The following is a 23,689-nucleotide window of genomic DNA, read 5'->3' as shown; positions in this document are numbered from 1 at the left end:
CATTCGTTTCTGTGGGATGCTCACCAAGCTTCATTTCAGTCCTAGGCACTCAAAGGGCACTAAGCATAGAGTGTGAAAATTGAGTTTCCTTGAGAGCTGCTTGGAAGCCTGATGGTGTGTGAAGTTAGTGAGCCAAATGGAGTTGTTCTCCCACAAGAACCACTCGGCTGATCCTTCTTCAATATGCCCTTCACCAACATGCAGTGTTTCCTTGATTGAATTAGCTCTCACACCAATATTTGCATCTAGAGCCTTTGCATTGAGTGCTATCTGAAAACGGCTGTGGCGCTGAAGTTGCCTGAGAATGTGGAGTTGGTGGCATGTGAAACCCGCATGTGGAGCATTCATTTGTTTGGGATGCTCACCAAGCTTCATTTCAGTCCTAGGTAATGCACTCAAAGGGCACTAAGCATAGAGTGTGAAAACTGAGTTTCCTTGAGAGCTGCTTGGAAGCCTGATGGTGTGTGAAGTTAGTGAGCCAAATGGAATTGTTCTCCCACAAGAACCACTCGGCTGATCCTTCTTCAATATGTCCTTCACCAACATGCAGTGTTTCCTTGATTGAATTAGCTCTCACACCAATATTTGCGTCTAGAGCCTTTGCATTGAGTGCTATCTGAAAACGGCTGTGGCGCTGAAGTTGCATGAGAATGTGGAGTTGGTGGCATGTGAAACCAGCATGTGGAGCATTCGTTTGCGTGGAATACTCACCAAGCTTCATTTCAGTCCTAGGCACTCAAAGGGCACTAAGCATAGAGTGTGAAAACTGAGTTTCCTTGAGAGCTGCTTGGAAGCCTGATGGTGTGTGAAGTTAGTGAGCCAAATGGAGTTGTTCTCCCACAAGAACCACTCGGCTGATCCTTCTTCAATATGCCCTTCACCAACATGCAGTGTTTCCTTGATTGAATTAGCTCTCACACCAATATTTGCGTCTAGAGCCTTTGCATTGAGTGCTATCTGAAAACGGCTGTGGCCCTGAAGTTGCCTGTCAATGTGGGGTTGGTGGCATGTGAAACCCGCATGTGGAGCATTTGTTTGTGTGGGATGCTTTACCAGGTTCATTCCTAGATAATGCACTCAAATGGCACTAAGCATAGAGTGTGAAAACTGAGTTTCTTTGAGAGCTGCTTGGAAGCCTGATGGTGTGTGAAGTTAGTGAGCCAAATGGAGTTGTTCTCCCACAAGAACCACTCGGCTGATCCTTCTTCAATATGCCCTTCACCAACATGCAGTGTTTCCTTGATTGAATTAGCTCTCACACCAATATTTGCGTCTAGAGCCTTTGCATTGAGGGCTATCTGAAAACGGCTGTGGCGCTGAAGTTGCCTGTCAATGTGGAGTTGGTGGCATGTGAAAACGCATGTGGAGCATTCGTTTGTGTGGGATGCTCACCAAGCTTCATTTCAGTCCTAGGCACTCAAAGGGCACTAAGCATAGAGTGTGAAAATTGAGTTTCCTTGAGAGCTGCTTGGAAGCCTGATGGTGTGTGAAGTTAGTGAGCCAAATGGAGTTGTTCTCCCACAAGAACCACTCAGCTGATCCTTCTTCAATATGCCCTTCACCAACATGCAGTGTTTCCTTGATTGAATTAGCTCTCACACCAATATTTGCATCTAGAGCCTTTGCATTGAGTGCTATCTGAAAACGGCTGTGGCGCTGAAGTTGCCTGAGAATGTGGAGTTGGTGGCATGTGAAACCCGCATGTGGAGCATTCGTTTGTTTGGGATGCTCACCAAGCTTCATTTCAGTCCTAGATAATGCACTCAAAGGGCACTAAGCATAGAGTGTGAAAACTGAGTTTCCTTGAGAGCTGCTTGGAAGCCTGATGGTGTGTGAAGTTAGTGAGCCAAATGGAGTTGTTCTCCCACAAGAACCACTCGGCTGATCCTTCTTCAATATGCCCTTCACCAATATGCAGTGTTTCCTTGATTGAATTAGCTCTCACACCAATATTTGCGTCTAGAACCTTTGCATTGAGTGCTATCTGAAAACGGCTGTGGCACTGAAGTTGCCTGTCAATGTGGAGTTGGTGGCATGTGAAAAACGCATGTGGAGCATTCGTTTGTGTGGGATGCTCACCAAGCTTCATTTCAGTCCTAGGCACTCAAAGGGCACTAAGCATAGAGTGTGAAAACTGAGTTTCCTTGAGAGCTGCTTGGAAGCCTGATGGTGTGTGAAGTTAGTGAGCCAAATGGAGTTGTTCTCCCACAAGAACCACTCGGCTGATCCTTCTTCAATATGTCCTTCACCAACATGCAGTGTTTCCTTGATTGAATTAGCTCTCACACCAATATTTGCGTCTAGAGCCTTTGCATTGAGTGCTATCTGAAAACGGCTGTGGCGCTGAAGTTGCCTGTGAATGTGGAGTTGGTGGCATGTGAAACCCGCATGTGGAGCATTCGTTTGCGTGGGATGCTCACCAAGCATCATTTCAGTCCTAGGCACTCAAAAATGCACTAAGCATAGAGTGTGAAAACTGAGTTTCCTTGAGAGCTGCTTGGAAGCCTGATGGTGTGTGAAGTTAGTGAGCCAAATGGAGTTGTTCTCCCACAAGAACCACTCGGCTGATCCTTCTTCAATATGCCCTTCACCAACATGCAGTGTTTCCTTGATTGAATTAGCTCTCACACCAATATTTGCGTCTAGAGCCTTTGCATTGAGGGCTATCTGAAAACGGCTGTGGCATTGAAGTTGCCTGTGAATGTGGAGTTGGTGGCATGTGAAACTCGCATGTGGAGCATTCGTTTGTGTGGGATGCTCACCAAGCATCATTTCAGTCCTAGGCACTCAAAGGGCACTAAGCATAGAGTGTGAAAATTGAGTTTCCTTGAGAGCTGCTTGGAAGCCTGATGGTGTGTGAAGTTAGTGAGCCAAATGGAGTTGTTCTCCCACAAGAACCACTCGGCTGATCCTTCTTCAATATGCCCTTCACCAACATGCAGTGTTTCCTTGATTGAATTAGCTCTCACACCAATATTTGCATCTAGAGCCTTTGCATTGAGTGCTATCTGAAAACGGCTGTGGCGCTGAAGTTGCCTGAGAATGTGGAGTTGGTGGCATGTGAAACCCGCATGTGGAGCATTCATTTGTTTGGGATGCTCACCAAGCTTCATTTCAGTCCTAGGTAATGCACTCAAAGGGCACTAAGCATAGAGTGTGAAAACTGAGTTTCCTTGAGAGCTGCTTGGAAGCCTGATGGTGTGTGAAGTTAGTGAGCCAAATGGAATTGTTCTCCCACAAGAACCACTCGGCTGATCCTTCTTCAATATGTCCTTCACCAACATGCAGTGTTTCCTTGATTGAATTAGCTCTCACACCAATATTTGCGTCTAGAGCCTTTGCATTGAGTGCTATCTGAAAACGGCTGTGGCGCTGAAGTTGCATGAGAATGTGGAGTTGGTGGCATGTGAAACCAGCATGTGGAGCATTCGTTTGCGTGGAATACTCACCAAGCTTCATTTCAGTCCTAGGCACTCAAAGGGCACTAAGCATAGAGTGTGAAAACTGAGTTTCCTTGAGAGCTGCTTGGAAGCCTGATGGTGTGTGAAGTTAGTGAGCCAAATGGAGTTGTTCTCCCACAAGAACCACTCGGCTGATCCTTCTTCAATATGCCCTTCACCAACATGCAGTGTTTCCTTGATTGAATTAGCTCTCACACCAATATTTGCGTCTAGAGCCTTTGCATTGAGTGCTATCTGAAAACGGCTGTGGCCCTGAAGTTGCCTGTCAATGTGGGGTTGGTGGCATGTGAAACCCGCATGTGGAGCATTTGTTTGTGTGGGATGCTTTACCAGGTTCATTCCTAGATAATGCACTCAAATGGCACTAAGCATAGAGTGTGAAAACTGAGTTTCTTTGAGAGCTGCTTGGAAGCCTGATGGTGTGTGAAGTTAGTGAGCCAAATGGAGTTGTTCTCCCACAAGAACCACTCGGCTGATCCTTCTTCAATATGCCCTTCACCAACATGCAGTGTTTCCTTGATTGAATTAGCTCTCACACCAATATTTGCGTCTAGAGCCTTTGCATTGAGGGCTATCTGAAAACGGCTGTGGCGCTGAAGTTGCCTGTCAATGTGGAGTTGGTGGCATGTGAAAACGCATGTGGAGCATTCGTTTGTGTGGGATGCTCACCAAGCTTCATTTCAGTCCTAGGCACTCAAAGGGCACTAAGCATAGAGTGTGAAAATTGAGTTTCCTTGAGAGCTGCTTGGAAGCCTGATGGTGTGTGAAGTTAGTGAGCCAAATGGAGTTGTTCTCCCACAAGAACCACTCAGCTGATCCTTCTTCAATATGCCCTTCACCAACATGCAGTGTTTCCTTGATTGAATTAGCTCTCACACCAATATTTGCATCTAGAGCCTTTGCATTGAGTGCTATCTGAAAACGGCTGTGGCGCTGAAGTTGCCTGAGAATGTGGAGTTGGTGGCATGTGAAACCCGCATGTGGAGCATTCGTTTGTTTGGGATGCTCACCAAGCTTCATTTCAGTCCTAGATAATGCACTCAAAGGGCACTAAGCATAGAGTGTGAAAACTGAGTTTCCTTGAGAGCTGCTTGGAAGCCTGATGGTGTGTGAAGTTAGTGAGCCAAATGGAGTTGTTCTCCCACAAGAACCACTCGGCTGATCCTTCTTCAATATGCCCTTCACCAATATGCAGTGTTTCCTTGATTGAATTAGCTCTCACACCAATATTTGCGTCTAGAACCTTTGCATTGAGTGCTATCTGAAAACGGCTGTGGCGCTGAAGTTGCCTGTGAATGTGGAGTTGGTGGCATTTGAAACCCGCATGTGGAGCATTCGTTTGTGTGGGATGCTCACCAAGCTTCATTTCAGTCCTAGGCACTCAAAGGGCACTAAGCATAGAGTGTGAAAACTGAGTTTCCTTGAGAGCTGCTTGGAAGCCTGATGGTGTGTGAAGTTAGTGAGCCAAATGGAGTTGTTCTCCCACAAGAACCACTCGGCTGATCCTTCTTCAATATGTCCTTCACCAACATGCAGTGTTTCCTTGATTGAATTAGCTCTCACACCAATATTTGCGTCTAGAGCCTTTGCATTGAGTGCTATCTGAAAACGGCTGTGGCGCTGAAGTTGCCTGTGAATGTGGAGTTGGTGGCATGTGAAACCCGCATGTGGAGCATTCGTTTGCGTGGGATGCTCACCAAGCATCATTTCAGTCCTAGGCACTCAAAAATGCACTAAGCATAGAGTGTGAAAACTGAGTTTCCTTGAGAGCTGCTTGGAAGCCTGATGGTGTGTGAAGTTAGTGAGCCAAATGGAGTTGTTCTCCCACAAGAACCACTCGGCTGATCCTTCTTCAATATGCCCTTCACCAACATGCAGTGTTTCCTTGATTGAATTAGCTCTCACACCAATATTTGCGTCTAGAGCCTTTGCATTGAGGGCTATCTGAAAACGGCTGTGGCATTGAAGTTGCCTGTGAATGTGGAGTTGGTGGCATGTGAAACTCGCATGTGGAGCATTCGTTTGTGTGGGATGCTCACCAAGCATCATTTCAGTCCTAGGCACTCAAAGGGCACTAAGCATAGAGTGTGAAAACTGAGTTTCCTTGAGAGCTGCTTGGAAGCCTGATGGTGTGTGAAGTTAGTGAGCCAAATGGAGTTGTTCTCCCACAAGAACCACTCGGCTGATCCTTCTTCAATATGCCCTTCACCAACGTGCAGTGTTTCCTTGATTGAATTAGCTCTCACACCAATATTTGTGTCTAGAGCCTTTGCATTGAGGGCTATCTGAAAACGGCTGTGGCGCTGAAGTTGCCTGTGAATGTGGAGTTGGTGGCATGTGAAACCCGCATGTGGAGCATTCGTTTGTGTGGGATGCTCTACCAGGTTCATTCCTAGATACTGCACTCAAAAGGCACTAAGCATAGAGTGTGAAAACTGAGTTTCCTTGAGAGCTGCTTGGAAGCCTGATGGTGTGTGAAGTTAGTGAGCCAAATGGAGTTGTTCTCCCACAAGAACCAGTCGGCCGATCCTTCTTCAATATGCCCTTCAACAACATGCAGTGTTTCCTCGATTGAATTAGCTCTCACACCAATATTTGCGTCTAGAGCCTTTGCATTGAGTGCTATCTGAAAACGGCTGTGGCACTGAAGTTGCTTGTGAATGTGGAGTTGGTGGCATGTGAAACCCGCATGTGGAGCATTCGTTTGTGTGGGATGCTCACCAAGCTTCATTTCAGTCCTAGGCACTCAAAGGGCACTAAGCATAGAGTGTGAAAACTGAGTTTCCTTGAGAGCTGCTTGGAAGCCTGATGGTGTGTGAAGTTAGTGAGCCAAATGGAGTTGTTCTCCCACAAGAACCACTCGACTGATCCTTCTTCAATATGCCCTTCACCAACATGCAGTGTTTCCTCGATTGAATTAGCTCTCACACCAATATTTGCGTCTAGAGCCTTTGCATTGAGTGCTATCTGAAAACGGCTGTGGCGCTGAAGTTGCCTGTGAATGTGGAGTTGGTGGCATGTGAAAAACGCATGTGGAGCATTCGTTTGTGTGGGATGCTCACCAAGCTTCATTTCAGTCCTAGGCACTCAAAGGGCACTAAGCATAGAGTGTGAAAACTGAGTTTCCTTGAGAGCTGCTTGGAAGCCTGATGGTGTGTGAAGTTAGTGAGCCAAATGGAGCTGTTCTCCCACAAGAACCACTCGGCTGATCCTTCTTTAATATGCCCTTCACCAACATGCAGTGTTTCCTTGATTGAATTAGCTCTCACACCAATATTTGTGTCTAGAGCCTTTGCATTGAGGGCTATCTGAAAACGGCTGTGGCACTGAAGTTGCCTGTGAATGTGGAGTTGGTGGCATGTGAAACCCGCATGTGGAGCATTCGTTTGTGTGGGATGCTCACCAAGCTTCATTTCAGTCCTAGGCACTCAAAGGGCACTAAGCATAGAGTGTGAAAACTGAGTTTCCTTGAGAGCTGCTTGGAAGCCTGATGGTGTGTGAAGTTAGTGAGGCAAATGGAGTTGTTCTCCCACAAGAACCACTCGGCTGATCCTTCTTCAATATGCCCTTCACCAACATGCAGTGTTTCCTTGATTGAATTAGCTCTCACACCAATATTTGCGTCTAGAGCCTTTGCATTGAGTGCTATCTGAAAACGGCTGTGGCGCTGAAGTTGCCTGAGAATGTGGAGTTGGTGGCATGTGAAACCCGCATGTGGAGCATTCGTTTGTGTGGGATGCTCACCAAGCTTCATTTCAGTCCTAGGCACTCAAAGGGCACTAAGCATAGAGTGTGAAAACTGAGTTTCCTTGAGAGCTGCTTGGAAGCCTGATGGTGTGTGAAGTTAGTGAGCCAAATGGAGTTGTTCTCCCACAAGAACCACTCGGCTGATCCTTCTTCAATATGCCCTTCACCAACATGCAGTGTTTCCTTGATTGAATTAGCTCTCACACCAATATTTGCGTCTAGAGCCTTTGCATTGAGGGCTATCTGAAAACGGCTGTGGCGCTGAAGTTGCCTGTGAATGTGGAGTTGGTGGCATGTGAAACCCGCTTGTGGAGCATTCGTTTCTGTGGGATGCTCACCAAGCTTCATTTCAGTCCTAGGCACTCAAAGGGCACTAAGCATAGAGTGTGAAAACTGAGTTTCCTTGAGAGCTGCTTGGAAGCCTGATGGTGTGTGAAGTTAGTGAGCCAAATGGAGTTGTTCTCCCACAAGAACCACTCGGCTGATCCTTCTTCAATATGCCCTTCACCAACATGCAGTGTTTCCTTGATTGAATTAGCTCTCACACCAATATTTGCGTCTAGAGCCTTTGCATTGAGGGCTATCTGAAAACGGCTGTGGCGCTGAAGTTGCCTGAGAATGTGGAGTTGGTGGCATGTGAAACCCGCATGTGGAGCATTCGTTTCTGTGGGATGCTCACCAAGCTTCATTTCAGTCCTAGGCACTCAAAGGGCACTAAGCATAGAGTGTGAAAACTGAGTTTCCTTGAGAGCTGCTTGGAAGCCTGATGGTGTGTGAAGTTAGTGAGCCAAATGGAGTTGTTCTCCCACAAGAACCACTCGGCTGATCCTTCTTCAATATGCCCTTCACCAACATGCAGTGTTTCCTTGATTGAATTAGCTCTCACACCAATATTTGCGTCTAGAGCCTTTGCATTGAGGGCTATCTGAAAACGGCTGTGGCGCTGAAGTTGCCTGAGAATGTGGAGTTGGTGGCATGTGAAACCCGCATGTGGAGCATTCGTTTGTGTCTGATGCTCTACCAGGTTCATTCCTAGATAATGCACTCAAAGGGCACTAAGCATAGAGTGTGAAAACTGAGTTTCCTTGAGAGCTGCTTGGAAGCCTGATGGTGTGTGAAGTTAGTGAGCCAAATGGAGTTGTTCTCCCACAAGAACCACTCGGCTGATCCTTCTTCAATATGCCCTTCACCAACATGCAGTGTTTCCTTGATTGAATTAGCTCTCACACCAATATTTGCGTCTAGAGCCTTTGCATTGAGGGCTATCTGAAAACGGCTGTGGCGCTGAAGTTGCCTGTCAATGTGGAGTTGGTGGCATGTGAAAAACGCATGTGGAGCATTCGTTTCTGTGGGATGCTCACCAAGCTTCATTTCAGTCCTAGGCACTCAAAGGGCACTAAGCATAGAGTGTGAAAACTGAGTTTCCTTGAGAGCTGCTTGGAAGCCTGATGGTGTGTGAAGTTAGTGAGCCAAATGTAGTTGTTCTCCCACAAGAACCACTCGGCTGATCCTTCTTCAATATGCCCTTCACCAACATGCAGTGTTTCCTTGATTGAATTAGCTCTCACACCAATATTTGCATCTAGAGCCTTTGCATTGAGTGCTATCTGAAAACGGCTGTGGCGCTGAAGTTGCCTGAGAATGTGGAGTTGGTGGCATGTGAAACCCGCATGTGGAGTATTCGTTTGTGTGGGATGCTCACCAAGCTTCATTTCAGTCCTAGGCACTCAAAGGGCACTAAGCATAGAGTGTGAAAACTGAGTTTCCTTGAGAGCTGCTTGGAAGCCTGATGGTGTGTGAAGTTAGTGAGCCAAATGGAGTTGTTCTCCCACAAGAACCACTCGGCTGATCCTTCTTCAATATGCCCTTCACCAACATGCAGTGTTTCCTTGATTGAATTAGCTCTCACACCAATATTTGCATCTAGAGCCTTTGCATTGAGGGCTATCTGAAAACGGCTGTGGCGCTGAAGTTGCCTGTGAATGTGGAGTTGGTGGCATGTGAAAAACGCATGTTGAGTATTCGTTTGTGTGGGATGCTCACCAAGCTTCATTTCAGTCCTAGGCACTCAAAGGGCACTAAGCATAGAGTGTGAAAACTGAGTTTCCTTGAGAGCTGCTTGGAAGCCTGATGGTGTGTGAAGTTAGTGAGCCAAATGGAGTTGTTCTCCCACAAGAACCACTTGGCTGATCCTTCTTCAATATGCCCTTCACCAACATGCAGTGTTTCCTTGATTTAATTAGCTCTCACACCAATATTTGCGTCTAGAGCCTTTGCATTGAGGGCTATCTGAAAACGGCTGTGGCACTGAAGTTGCCTGAGAATATGGAGTTGGTGGCATGTGAAACCCGCATGTGGAGCATTCGTTTCTGTGGGATGCTCACCAAGCTTCATTTCAGTCCTAGGCACTCAAAGGGCACTAAGCATAGAGTGTGAAAACTGAGTTTCCTTGAGAGCTGCTTGGAAGCCTGATGGTGTGTGAAGTTAGTGAGCCAAATGGAGTTGTTCTCCCACAAGAACCACTCGGCTGATCCTTCTTCAATATGCCCTTCACCAACATGCAGTGTTTCCTTGATTGAATTAGCTCTCACACCAATATTTGCGTCTAGAGCCTTTGCATTGAGGGCTATCTGAAAACGGCTGTGGCGCTGAAGTTGCCTGTGAATGTGGAGTTGGTGGCATGTGAAACCCGCATGTGGAGCATTCGTTTGTGTGGGATGCTCACCAAGCTTCATTTCAGTCCTAGGCACTCAAAGGGCACTAAGCATAGAGTGTGAAAACTGAGTTTCCTTGAGAGCTGCTTGGAAGCCTGATGGTGTGTGAAGTTAGTGAGCCAAATGGAGTTGTTCTCCCACAAGAACCACTCGGCTGATCCTTCTTCAATATGCCCTTCACCAGCATGCAGTGTTTCCTTGATTGAATTAGCTCTCACACCAATATTTGCGTCCAGAGCCTTTGCATTGAGGGCTATCTGAAAACGGCTGTGGCGCTGAAGTTGCCTGAGAATGTGGAGTTGGTGGCATGTGAAACCCGCATGTGGAGCATTCGTTTCTGTGGGATGCTCACCAAGCTTCATTTCAGTCCTAGGCACTCAAAGGGCACTAAGCATAGAGTGTGAAAACTGAGTTTCCTTGAGAGCTGCTTGGAAGCCTGATGGTGTGTGAAGTTAGTGAGCCAAATGGAGTTGTTCTCCCACAAGAACCACTCGGCTGATCCTTCTTCAATATGCCCTTCACCAACATGCAGTGTTTCCTTGATTGAATTAGCTCTCACACCAATATTTGCGTCTAGAGCCTTTGCATTGAGGGCTATCTGAAAACGGCTGTGGCGCTGAAGTTGCCTGAGAATGTGGAGTTGGTGGCATGTGAAACCCGCATGTGGAGCATTCGTTTGTGTCTGATGCTCTACCAGGTTCATTCCTAGATAATGCACTCAATGGGCACTAAGCATAGAGTGTGAAAACTGAGTTTCCTTGAGAGCTGCTTGGAAGCCTGATGGTGTGTGAAGTTAGTGAGCCAAATGGAGTTGTTCTCCCACAAGAACCACTCGGCTGATCCTTCTTCAATATGCCCTTCACCAACATGCAGTGTTTCCTTGATTGAATTAGCTCTCACACCAATATTTGCGTCTAGAGCCTTTGCATTGAGGGCTATCTGAAAACGGCTGTGGCGCTGAAGTTGCCTGAGAATGTGGAGTTGGTGGCATGTGAAACCCGCATGTGGAGCATTCGTTTGTGTCTGATGCTCTACCAGGTTCATTCCTAGATAATGCACTCAAAGGGCACTAAGCATAGAGTGTGAAAACTGAGTTTCCTTGAGAGCTGCTTGGAAGCCTGATGGTGTGTGAAGTTAGTGAGCCAAATGGAGTTGTTCTCCCACAAGAACCACTCGGCTGATCCTTCTTCAATATGCCCTTCACCAACATGCAGTGTTTCCTTGATTGAATTAGCTCTCACACCAATATTTGCGTCTAGAGCCTTTGCATTGAGGGCTATCTGAAAACGGCTGTGGCGCTGAAGTTTCCTGTCAATGTGGAGTTGGTGGCATGTGAAAAACGCATGTGGAGCATTCGTTTCTGTGGGATGCTCACCAAGCTTCATTTCAGTCCTAGGCACTCAAAGGGCACTAAGCATAGAGTGTGAAAACTGAGTTTCCTTGAGAGCTGCTTGGAAGCCTGATGGTGTGTGAAGTTAGTGAGCCAAATGTAGTTGTTCTCCCACAAGAACCACTCGGCTGATCCTTCTTCAATATGCCCTTCACCAACATGCAGTGTTTCCTTGATTGAATTAGCTCTCACACCAATATTTGCATCTAGAGCCTTTGCATTGAGTGCTATCTGAAAACGGCTGTGGCGCTGAAGTTGCCTGAGAATGTGGAGTTGGTGGCATGTGAAACCCGCATGTGGAGCATTCGTTTGTGTGGGATGCTCACCAAGCTTCATTTCAGTCCTAGGCACTCAAAGGGCACTAAGCATAGAGTGTGAAAACTGAGTTTCCTTGAGAGCTGCTTGGAAGCCTGATGGTGTGTGAAGTTAGTGAGCCAAATGGAGTTGTTCTCCCACAAGAACCACTCGGCTGATCCTTCTTCAATATGCCCTTCACCAACATGCAGTGTTTCCTTGATTGAATTAGCTCTCACACCAATATTTGCGTCTAGAGCCTTTGCATTGAGGGCTATCTGAAAACGGCTGTGGCGCTGAAGTTGCCTGTGAATGTGGAGTTGGTGGCATGTGAAAAACGCATGTTGAGTATTCGTTTGTGTGGGATGCTCACCAAGCTTCATTTCAGTCCTAGGCACTCAAAGGGCACTAAGCATAGAGTGTGAAAACTGAGTTTCCTTGAGAGCTGCTTGGAAGCCTGATGGTGTGTGAAGTTAGTGAGCCAAATGGAGTTGTTCTCCCACAAGAACCACTTGGCTGATCCTTCTTCAATATGCCCTTCACCAACATGCAGTGTTTCCTTGATTGAATTAGCTCTCACACCAATATTTGCGTCTAGAGCCTTTGCATTGAGGGCTATCTGAAAACGGCTGTGGCGCTGAAGTTGCCTGTCAATGTGGAGTTGGTGGCATGTGAAAAACGCATGTGGAGCATTCGTTTCTGTGGGATGCTCACCAAGCTTCATTTCAGTCCTAGGCACTCAAAGGGCACTAAGCATAGAGTGTGAAAACTGAGTTTCCTTGAGAGCTGCTTGGAAGCCTGATGGTGTGTGAAGTTAGTGAGCCAAATGGAGTTGTTCTCCCACAAGAACCACTTGGCTGATCCTTCTTCAATATGCCCTTCACCAATATGCAGTGTTTCCTTGATTGAATTAGCTCTCACACCAATATTTGCATCTAGAGCCTTTGCATTGAGGGCTATCTGAAAACGGCTGTGGCGCTGAAGTTGCCTGTCAATATGGAGTTGGTGGCATGTGAAACCCGCATGTGGAGCATTCGTTTGTGTGGGATGCACTACCACTTTCATTCCTAGATAATGCACTCAAAGGGCACTAAGCATAGAGTGTGAAAACTGAGTTTCCTTGAGAGCTGCTTGGAAGCCTGATGGTGTGTGAAGTTAGTGAGCCAAATGGAGTTGTTCTCCCACAAGAACCACTCGGCTGATCCTTCTTCAATATGCCCTTCACCAACATGCAGTGTTTCCTTGATTGAATTAGCTCTCACACCAATATTTGCGTCTAGAGCCTTTGCATTGAGGGCTATCTGAAAACGGCTGTGGCGCTGAAGTTGCCTGTCAATGTGGAGTTGGTGGCATGTGAAAACGCATGTGGAGCATTCGTTTCTGTGGGATGCTCACCAAGCTTCATTTCAGTCCTAGGCACTCAAAGGGCACTAAGCATAGAGTGTGAAAATTGAGTTTCCTTGAGAGCTGCTTGGAAGCCTGATGGTGTGTGAAGTTAGTGAGCCAAATGGAGTTGTTCTCCCACAAGAACCACTCGGCTGATCCTTCTTCAATACGCCCTTCACCAACATGCAGTGTTTCCTTGATTGAATTAGCTCTCACACCAATATTTGCGTCTAGAGCCTTTGCATTGAGGGCTATCTGAAAACGGCTGTGGCGCTGAAGTTGCATGAGAATGTGGAGTTGTTGGCATGTGAAACCAGCATGTGGAGCATTCATTTGCGTGGAATACTCACCAAGCTTCATTTCAGTCCTAGGCACTCAAAGGGCACTAAGCATAGAGTGTGAAAACTGAGTTTCCTTGAGAGCTGCTTGGAAGCCTGATGGTGTGTGAAGTTAGTGAGCCAAATGGAGTTGTTCTCCCACAAGAACCACTCGGCTGATCCTTCTTCAATATGCCCTTCACCAACATGCAGTGTTTCCTTGATTGAATTAGCTCTCACACCAATATTTGCGTCTAGAGCCTTTGCATTGAGGGCTATCTGAAAACGGCTGTGGCGCTGAAGTTGCCTGTCAATGTGGAGTTGGTGGCATGTGAAACCCGCATGTGGAGCATTCGTTTGTGTGGGATGCTCACCAAGCTTCATTTCAGTCCTAGGCACTCAAAGGGCACTAAGCATAGAGTGTGAAAACTGAGTTTCCTTGAGAGCTGCTTGGAAGCCTGATGGTGTGTGAAGTTAGTGAGCCAAATGGAGTTGTTCTCCCACAAGAACCACTCGGCTGATCCTTCTTCAATATGCCCTTCACCAACATGCAGTGTTTCCTTGATTGAATTAGCTCTCACACCAATATTTGCGTCTAGAGCCTTTGCATTGAGGGCTATCTGAAAACGGCTGTGGCGCTGAAGTTGCCTGTCAATGTGGAGTTGGTGGCATGTGAAAACGCATGTGGAGCATTCGTTTGCGTGGGATGCTCACCAAGCTTCATTTCAGTCCTAGGCACTCAAAGGGCACTAAGCATAGAGTGTGAAAATTGAGATTCCTTGAGAGCTGCTTGGAAGCCTGATGGTGTGTGAAGTTAGTGAGCCAAATGGAGTTGTTCTCCCACAAGAACCACTCAGCTGATCCTTCTTCAATATGCCCTTCACCAACATGCAGTGTTTCCTTGATTGAATTAGCTCTCACACCAATATTTGCATCTAGAGCCTTTGCATTGAGTGCTATCTGAAAACGGCTGTGGCGCTGAAGTTGCCTGAGAATGTGGAGTTGGTGGCATGTGAAACACGCATGTGGAGCATTTGTTTGTGTGGGATGCTTTACCAGGTTCATTCCTAGATAATGCACTCAAAGGGCACTAAGCATGGAGTGTGAAAACTGAGTTTCTTTGAGAGCTGCTTGGAAGCCTGATGGTGTGTGAAGTTAGTGAGCCAAATGGAGTTGTTCTCCCACAAGAACCACTCGGCTGATCCTTCTTCAATATGCCCTTCACCAACATGCAGTGTTTCCTTGATTGAATTAGCTCTCACACCAATATTTGCGTCTAGAGCCTTTGCATTGAGGGCTATCTGAAAACGGCTGTGGCGCTGAAGTTGCCTGTCAATGTGGAGTTGGTGGCATGTGAACCCCGCATGTGGAGCATTCGTTTGTGTGGGATGCTCACCAAGCTTCATTTCAGTCCTAGGCACTCAAAGGGCACTAAGCATAGAGTGTGAAAACTGAGTTTCCTTGAGAGCTGCTTGGAAGCCTGATGGTGTGTGAAGTAAGTGAGCCAAATGGAGTTGTTCTCCCACAAGAACCACTCGGCTGATCCTTCTTCAATATGCCCTTCACCAACATGCAGTGTTTCCTTGATTGAATTAGCTCTCACACCAATATTTGCGTCTAGAGCCTTTGCATTGAGTGCTATCTGAAAACGGCTGTGGCGCTGAAGTTGCCTGAGAATGTGGAGTTGGTGGCATGTGAAACCAGCATGTGGAGCATTCGTTTGCGTGGGATACTCACCAAGCTTCATTTCAGTCCTAGGCACTCAAAGGGCACTAAGCATAGAGTGTGAAAACTGAGTTTCCTTGAGAGCTGCTTGGAAGCCTGATGGTGTGTGAAGTTAGTGAGCCAAATGGAGTTGTTCTCCCACAAGAACCACTCGGCTGATCCTTCTTCAATATGCCCTTCACCAACATGCAGTGTTTCCTTGATTGAATTAGCTCTCACACCAATATTTGCGTCTAGAGCCTTTGCATTGAGGGCTATCTGAAAACGGCTGTGGCGCTGACGTTGCATGAGAATGTGGAGTTGGTGGCATGTGAAACCCGCATGTGGAGCATTTGTTTGTGTGGGATGCTTTACCAGGTTCATTCCTAGATAATGCACTCAAAGGGCACTAAGCATAGAGTGTGAAAACTGAGTTTCCTTGAGAGCTGCTTGGAAGCCTGATGGTGTGTGAAGTTAGTGAGCCAAATGGAGTTGTTCTCCCACAAGAACCACTCGGCTGATCCTTCTTCAATATGCCCTTCACCAACATGCAGTGTTTCCTTGATTGAATTAGCTCTCACACCAATATTTGCGTCTAGAGCTTTTGCATTGAGTGCTATCTGAAAACGGCTGTGGCACTGAAGTTGCCTGTCAATGTGGAGTTGGTGGCATGTGAAAAACGCATGTAGAGCATTCGTTTGTGTGGGATGCTCACCAAGCTTCATTTCAGTCCTAGGCACTCAAAGGGAACTAAGCATAGAGTGTGAAAACTGAGTTTCCTTGAGAGCTGCTTGGAAGCCTGATGGTGTGTGAAGTTAGTGAGCCAAATGGAGTTGTTCTCCCACAAGAACCACTCGGCTGATCCTTCTTCAATATGCCCTTCACCAACATGCAGTGTTGCCTTGATTGAATTAGCTCTCACACCAATATTTGCGTCTAGAGCCTTTGCATTGAGGGCTATAGGAAACGGCTGTGGCGCTGAAGTTGCCTGTCAATGTGGAGTTGGTGGCATGTGAAACCCGCATGTGGAGCATTCGTTTCTGTGGAATGCTCACCAAGCTTCATTTCAGTCCTAGGCACTCAAAGGGCACTAAGCATAGAGTGTGAAAACTGAGTTTCCTTGAGAGCTGCTTGGAAGCCTGATGGTGTGTGAAGTTAGTGAGCCAAATGGAGTTGTTCTCCCACAAGAACCACTCGGCTGATCCTTCTTCAATATGCCCTTAACCAACATGCAGTGTTGCCTTGATTGAATTAGCTCTCACACCAATATTTGCGTCTAGAGCCTTTGCATTGAGGGCTATAGGAAACGGCTGTGGCGCTGAAGTTGCCTGTCAATGTGGAGTTGGTGGCATGTGAAACCCGCATGTGGAGCATTCGTTTCTGTGGAATGCTCACCAAGCTTCATTTCAGTCCTAGGCACTCAAAGGGCACTAAGCATAGAGTGTGAAAACTGAGTTTCCTTGAGAGCTGCTTGGAAGCCTGATGGTGTGTGAAGTTAGTGAGGCAAATGGAGTTGTTCTCCCACAAGAACCACTCGGCTGATCCTTCTTCAATATGCCTTAGGGAAGGGAGTGTGGTGGTGAATGGCACCTGCCCGAAGCAGCAGCACAGCTCTTCCACTGCCAAAACAACTCCACCTGCCTCATGAACTTCACATACCATCAGCTGTCCTGGCAGCTATCTAGGAAACCCTGTTGGGTCACTTCCGGTCCCATGCCCATTTAGCCCAGTGGGATGGAATCAAGCAGCTCCAGCACCCACACAAAACTAACATGGAGCTCCTCACACAAGGCGCTCAAAACTCCACAGCCAAAGACAAGTTCAGTGCCCAAGACATTTCCCGGTGCCATGGAAACCAAGTGCTCTGGCAGCACTTATGTCTGAAAGTGGATATGACACCTAGGGAAGGGAGTGTGTTGGTGAATGCCAACTGTCCGAAGCAGCAGCACAGCTCTTCCACTGCCAAAACAACTCCACCTGCCTCATGAATTTCACATACCATCAGCTGTCCTGGCAGCTATCTAGGAAACAATGTTGGGTCACTTCCGGTCCCATGCCCATTGAGCCCAGGGGGATGGAATCAAGCAGCTTGAGCACCAACACAAAACGAACATGGAGCTCCTCACTCAAGCCGCTCGAAACTACATGGCGAAAGACAAGTTCAGTGCCCAAGCCATTTCCCGCTGCCATGGAAACCAAGTGCTCTGGCATCACACATGTCTGAAAGTGGATATGACACCTAGGGAAGGGAGTGTGCTGGTGAATGGGAACTGCCCGAAGCAGCAGCACAGCTCTTCCAGTTTCAAAACAACTCCACCTGCCTCATGAACTTCACATACCATCAGCTGTCCTGGCAGCTATCTAGGAAACCCTGTTGGGTCACTTCCGGTCCCATGCCCATTGAGCCCAGTGGGATGGAATCAAGCATCTTCAGCACCCACACAAAACGAACATGGAGCTCCTCACTCAAGGCGCTCAAAACTCCATGGCCAAAGACAAGTTCAGTGCCCAAGTCATTTCCCGCTGCCATGGAAACCAAGTGCTCTGGCAGCACATATGTCTGAAAGTGGATATGACACCTAGGGAAGGGAGTGTGCTGGTGAATGGCAACTGCCCGAAGCAGGAGCACAGTTCTTCCACTGCCAAAACAACTCCACCTGCCTCATGAACTTCACATACCATCAGCTGTCCTGGCAGCTATCTAGGAAACACTGTTGGGTCACTTCCGGTCCCATGCCCATTGAGCCCAGTGGGATGGAATCAAGCAGCTTCAGCACCCACACAAAACTAACATGGAGCTCCTCACTCAAGGCGCTCAAAACTACAAGGCAAAACACAATTCAGTGCCCAGGCCATTTCCCGCTGCCATGGAAACCAAGTGCTCTGGCAGCACATATGTCTGAAAGTGGATATGACACCTAGGGAAGGGAGTGTGCTGGTGAATGGCAACTGCTTGAAGCAGCAGCACAGCTCTTCCACTGCCAAAACAACTCCACCTGCCTCATGAACTTCACATACCATCAGCTGTCCTGGCAGCTATCTAGGAAACCCTGTTGGGTCACTTCCGGCCCCATGCCCATTGAGCCCACATTGATGGAATCAAGCAGCTTCAGCACCCACACAAAACTAACATGGAGCTCCTCACTCAAGGCGCTCAAAACTCCTTGGCCAAAGACCAGTTCAGTGCCCAAGCCATTTCCCGCTGCCATGGAAACCAAGTGCTCTGGCAGCACATATGTCTGAAAGTGGATATGACACCTAGGGAAGGGAGTGTGGTGGTGAATGGCAACTGCCCGAAGCAGCAGCACAGCTCTTCCAGTGCCAAAACAACTCCACCTGCCTCATGAACTTCACATACCATCAGCTGTCCTGGCAGCTATCTAGGAAACCCTGTTGGGTCACTTCAGGTCCCAGGCCCATTGAGCCCACAGGGATGGAATCAAGCAGCTTCAGCACCCACACAAAACGAACATGGAGCTCCTCACTCAAGGCGCTCAAAACTCCACGGCCAAAGACAAGTTCAGTGCCCAAGTCATTTCCCGCTGCCATGGAAACCAAGTGCTCTGGCAGCACATATGTCTGAAAGTGGATATGACACCTAGGGAAGGGAGTGTGCTGGTGAATGGCAACTGCTTGAATCAGCAGCACAGTTCTTCCACTGCCAAAACAACTCCACCTGCCTCATGAACTTCACATACCATCAGCTGTCCTGGCACCTATCTAGGAAACCCTGTTGGGTCACTTCCGGTCCCATGCCCATTGAGCCCAGTGGGATGGAATCAAGCAGCTTCAGCAGCCACACAAAACGAACATGGAGCTCCTCACTCAAGGCGCTCAAAACTCCACGGCCAAAGACCAGTTCAGTGCCCAAGCCATTTCCCGCTGCCATGGATACCAAGTGCTCTGGCAGCACATATGTCTGAAAGTGGATATGACACCTAGGGAAGGGAGTGTGCTGGTGAATGGGAACTGCCCGAAGCAGCAGCACAACTCTTCCACTGCCAAAACAACCCCACCTGCCTCATGAACTTCACATACCATCAGCTCTCCTGGCAGCTATTTAGGAAACCCTGTTGGGTCCCTTCCGGTCCCATGCCCATTGAGCCCAGTGGGATGGAATCAAGCAGCTTCAGCACCCACACAAAACGAACATGGAGCTCCTCACTCAAGGCGCTCAAAACTACAAGGCAAAACACAATTCAGTGCCCAGGCAATTTCCCGCTGCCATGGAAACCAAGTGCTCTGGCAGCACATATGTCTGAAAGTGGATATGACACCTAGGGAAGGGAGTGTGGTGGTGAATGGCAACTGCCCGAAGCAGCAGCACAGCTCTTCCAGTGCCAAAACAACTCCACCTGCCTCATGAACTTCACATACCATCAGCTGTCCTGGCAGCTATCTAGGAAACCCTGTTGGGTCACTTCCGGTCCCATGCCCATTGAGCCCACAGGGATGGAATCAAGCAGCTTCAGCACCCACACAAAACGAACATGGAGCTCCTCACTCAAGGCGCTCAAAACTCCATGGCCAAAGACAAGTTCAGTGCCCAAGTCATTTCCCGCTGCCATGGAAACCAAGTGCTCTGGCAGCACATATGTCTGAAAGTGGATATGACACCTAGGGAAGGGAGTGTGGTGGTGAATGGAAACTGCCCGAAGCAGCAGCACAGCTCTTCCAGTTTCAAAACAACTCCACCTGCCTCATGAACTTCACATACCATCAGCTGTCCTGGCAGCTATCTAGGAAACCCTGTTGGGTCACTTCCGGTCCCATGCCCATTGAGCCCAGTGGGATGGAATCAAGCAGCTTCAGCACCCACACAAAACGAACATGGAGCTCCTCACTCAAGGCGCTCAAAACTACATAGCGAAAGACAAGTTCAGTGCCCAAGCCATTTCCCGCTGCCATGGAAACCAAGTGCTCTGGCAGCACATATGTCTGAAAGTGGATATGACACCTAGGGAAGGGAGTGTGCTGGTGAATGGCAACTGCCTGAAGCAGCAGCACAGCTCTTCCACTGCCAAAACAACTCCACCTGCCTCATGAACTTCACATACCATCAGCTGTCCTGGCAGCTATCTAGGAAACCCTGTTGGGTCACTTCCGGTCCCATGCCCATTGAGCCCAGTGGGATGGAATCAAGCAGCTTCAGCACCCACACAAAACGAACATGGAGCTCCTCACTCAAGGCGCTCAAAACTACAAGGCAAAACACTTCAGTGCCCAGGCAATTTCCCGCTGCCATGGAAACCAAGTGCTCTGGCAGCACATATGTCTGAAAGTGGATATGACACCTAGGGAAGGGAGTGTGCTGGTGAATGGCAACTGCCCGAAGCAGCAGCACAGTTCTTCCACTGCCAAAACAACTCCACCTGCCTCATGAACTTCACATACCATCAGCTGTCCTGGCAGCTATATGGGAAACCCTGTTGGGTCACTTCCGGTCCCATGCCCATTGAGCCCAGTGGGATGGAATCAAGCAGCTTCAGCACCCACACAAAACGAACATGGAGCTCCTCACTCAAGGAGCTCAAAACTACAAGGCAAAACACTTCAGTGCCCAGGCAATTTCCCGCTGCCATGGAAACCAAGTGCTCTGGCAGCACATATGTCTGAAAGTGGATATGACACCTAGGGAAGGGAGTGTGCTGGTGAATGGCAACTGCTTGAATCAGCAGCACACTCTTCCACTGCCAAAACAACTCCACCTGCCTCATGAACTTCACATACCATCAGCTGTCCTGGCAGCTATCTAGGAAACCCTGTTGGGTCACTTCCGGTCCCATGCCCATTGAGCCCAGTGGGATGGAATCAAGCAGCTTCAGCACCCACACAAAACCAACATGGAGCTCCTCACTCAAGGCGCTCAAAACTCCACGGCCAAAGACAAGTTCAGTGCCCAAGCCATTTCCCACTGCCATGGAAACCAAGTGCTCTGGCAGCACATATGTCTGAAAGCGGATATGACACCTAGGGAAGGGAGTGTGCTGGTGAATGGCAACTGCTTGAAGCAGCAGCACAGCTCTTCCACTGCCAAAACAACTCCACCTGCCTCATGAACTTCACATACCATCAGCTGTCCTGGCAGCTATCTAGGAAACCCTGTTGGGTCACTTCCGGTCCCATGCCCATTGAGCTCAGTAGGATGGAATCAAGCAGCTTCAGCACCCACACAAAACTAACATGGAGCTCCTCACTCAAGGCGCTCAAAACTCCTCAGCCAAAGACAAGTTCAGTGCCCAAGCCATTTCCCGCTGCCATGGAAACCAAGTGCTCTGGCAGCACATATGTCTGAAAGTGGATATGACACCTAGGGAAGGGAGTGTGGTGGTGAAAGGCAACTGCCCGAAGCAGCAGCACAGCTCTTCCACTGCCAAAACAACTCCACCTGCCTCATGAACTTCACATACCATCAGCTGTCCTGGCAGCTATCTAGGAAACCCTGTTGGGTCACTTCCGGTCCCATGCCCATTGAGCCCAGTGGGATGGAATCAAGCAGCTTCAGCACCCACACAAAACTAACATGGAGCTCCTCACTCAAGGCGCTCAAAACTACATAGCGAAAGACAACTTCAGTGCCCAAGCCATTTCCCGCTGCCATGGAAACCAAGTGCTCTGGCAGCACATATGTCTGAAAGTGGATATGACACCTAGGGAAGGGAGTGTGTTCGTGAATGGCAACAGCTGAAAGCAGCAGCACAGCTCTTCCACTGCCAAAACAACTCCACCTGCCTCATGAACTTCACATACCATCAGCTGTCCTGGCAGCTATCTAGGAAACCCTGTTGGGTCACTTCCGGTCCCATGCCCATTGAGCCCAGTGGGATGGAATCAAGCAGCTTCAGCACACACACAAAACTAACATGGAGCTTCTCACTCATGGCGGTAAAAACTGCACGGCCAAAGACCAGTTCAGTGCCCAAGCCATTTCCCACTGCCAAGGAAACCAAGTGCTCTGGCAGCACATATGTCTGAAAGTGGATATGACACCTAGGGAAGGGAGTGTGTTGGTGAATGGCAACTGCCCGAAGCAGGAGCACAGTTCTTCCACTGCCAAAACAACTCCACCTGCCTCATGAACTTCACATACCATCAGCTGTCCTGGCAGCTATCTAGGAAACCCTGTTGGGTCCCTTCTGGTCCCTTGCCCATTGAGCCCAGTGGGATAGAAGCAAGCAGCTTCAGCACCCACACAAAACTAATATGGAGCTTCTCATTCATGGCGCTCAAAACTCCACGGCCAAAGACCAGTTCAGTGCCCAAGCCATTTCCCGCTGCCATGGAAACCAAGTGCTCTGGCAGCACATTTGTCTGAAAGTGGATATGACACCTAGGGAAGGGAGTGTGCTGGTGAATGGCAACTGCCTCAAGCAGGAGCACAGTTCTTCCACTGCCAAAACAACTCCACCTGCCTCATGAACTTCACATACCATCAGCTGTCCTGGCAGCTATCTAGGAAACCCTGTTGGGTCACTTCCTGTCCCATGCCCATTGAGCCCAGTGGGATGGAATCAAGCAGCTTCAGCACCCACACAAAACTAACATGGAGCTTCTCACTCAAGGCGCTCAAAACTACAAGGCAAAACACTTCAGTGCCCAGGCAATTTCCCGCTGCCATGGAAACCAAGTGCTCTGGCAGCACATATGTCTGAAAGTGGATATGACACCTAGGGAAGGGAGTGTGCTGGTGAATGGCAACTGCCTGAAGCAGCAGCACAGCTCTTCCACTGCCAAAACAACTCCACCTGCCTCATGAACTTCACATACCATCAGCTGTCCTGGCAGCTATCTAGGAAACCCTTTTGGGTCACTTCCGGTCCCATGCCCATTGAGCCCAGTGGGATGGAATCAAGCAGCTTCAGCACCCACACAAAACTAACATGGAGCTCCTCACTCAAGGCGCTCAAAACTACATAGCGAAAGACAACTTCAGTGCCCAAGCCATTTCCCGCTGCCATGGAAACCAAGTGCTCTGGCAGCACATATGTCTGAAAGTGGATATGACACCTAGGGAAGGGAGTGTGTTCGTGAATGGCAACAGCTGAAAGCAGCAGCACAGCTCTTCCACTGCCAAAACAACTCCACCTGCCTCATGAACTTCACATACCATCAGCTGTCCTGGCAGCTATCTAGGAAACCCTGTTGGGTCACTTCCGGTCCCATGCCCATTGAGCCCAGTGGGATGGAATCAAGCAGCTTCAGCACACACACAAAACTAACATGGAGCTTCTCACTCATGGCGGTAAAAACTGCACGGCCAAAGACCAGTTCAGTGCCCAAGCCATTTCCCACTGCCAAGGAAACCAAGTGCTCTGGCAGCACATATGTCTGAAAGTGGATATGACACCTAGGGAAGGGAGTGTGTTGGTGAATGGCAACTGCCCGAAGCAGCAGCACAGTTCTTCCACTGCCAAAACAACTCCACCTGCCTCATGAACTTCACATACCATCAGCTGTCCTGGCAGCTATCTAGGAAACCCTGTTGGGTCCCTTCTGGTCCCTTGCCCATTGAGCCCAGTGGGATAGAAGCAAGCAGCTTCAGCACCCACACAAAACTAATATGGAGCTTCTCATTCATGGCGCTCAAAACTCCACGGCAAAAGACCAGTTCAGTGCCCAAGCCATTTCCCGCTGCCATGGAAACCAAGTGCTCTGGCAGCACATTTGTCTGAAAGT

This window comes from Ochotona princeps, chromosome 1 (assembly GCF_030435755.1).
Source record: "Ochotona princeps isolate mOchPri1 chromosome 1, mOchPri1.hap1, whole genome shotgun sequence".
NCBI classification, from domain to species: domain Eukaryota; kingdom Metazoa; phylum Chordata; class Mammalia; order Lagomorpha; family Ochotonidae; genus Ochotona; species Ochotona princeps.
Note: the sequence above shows the minus strand (reverse complement) of the source record.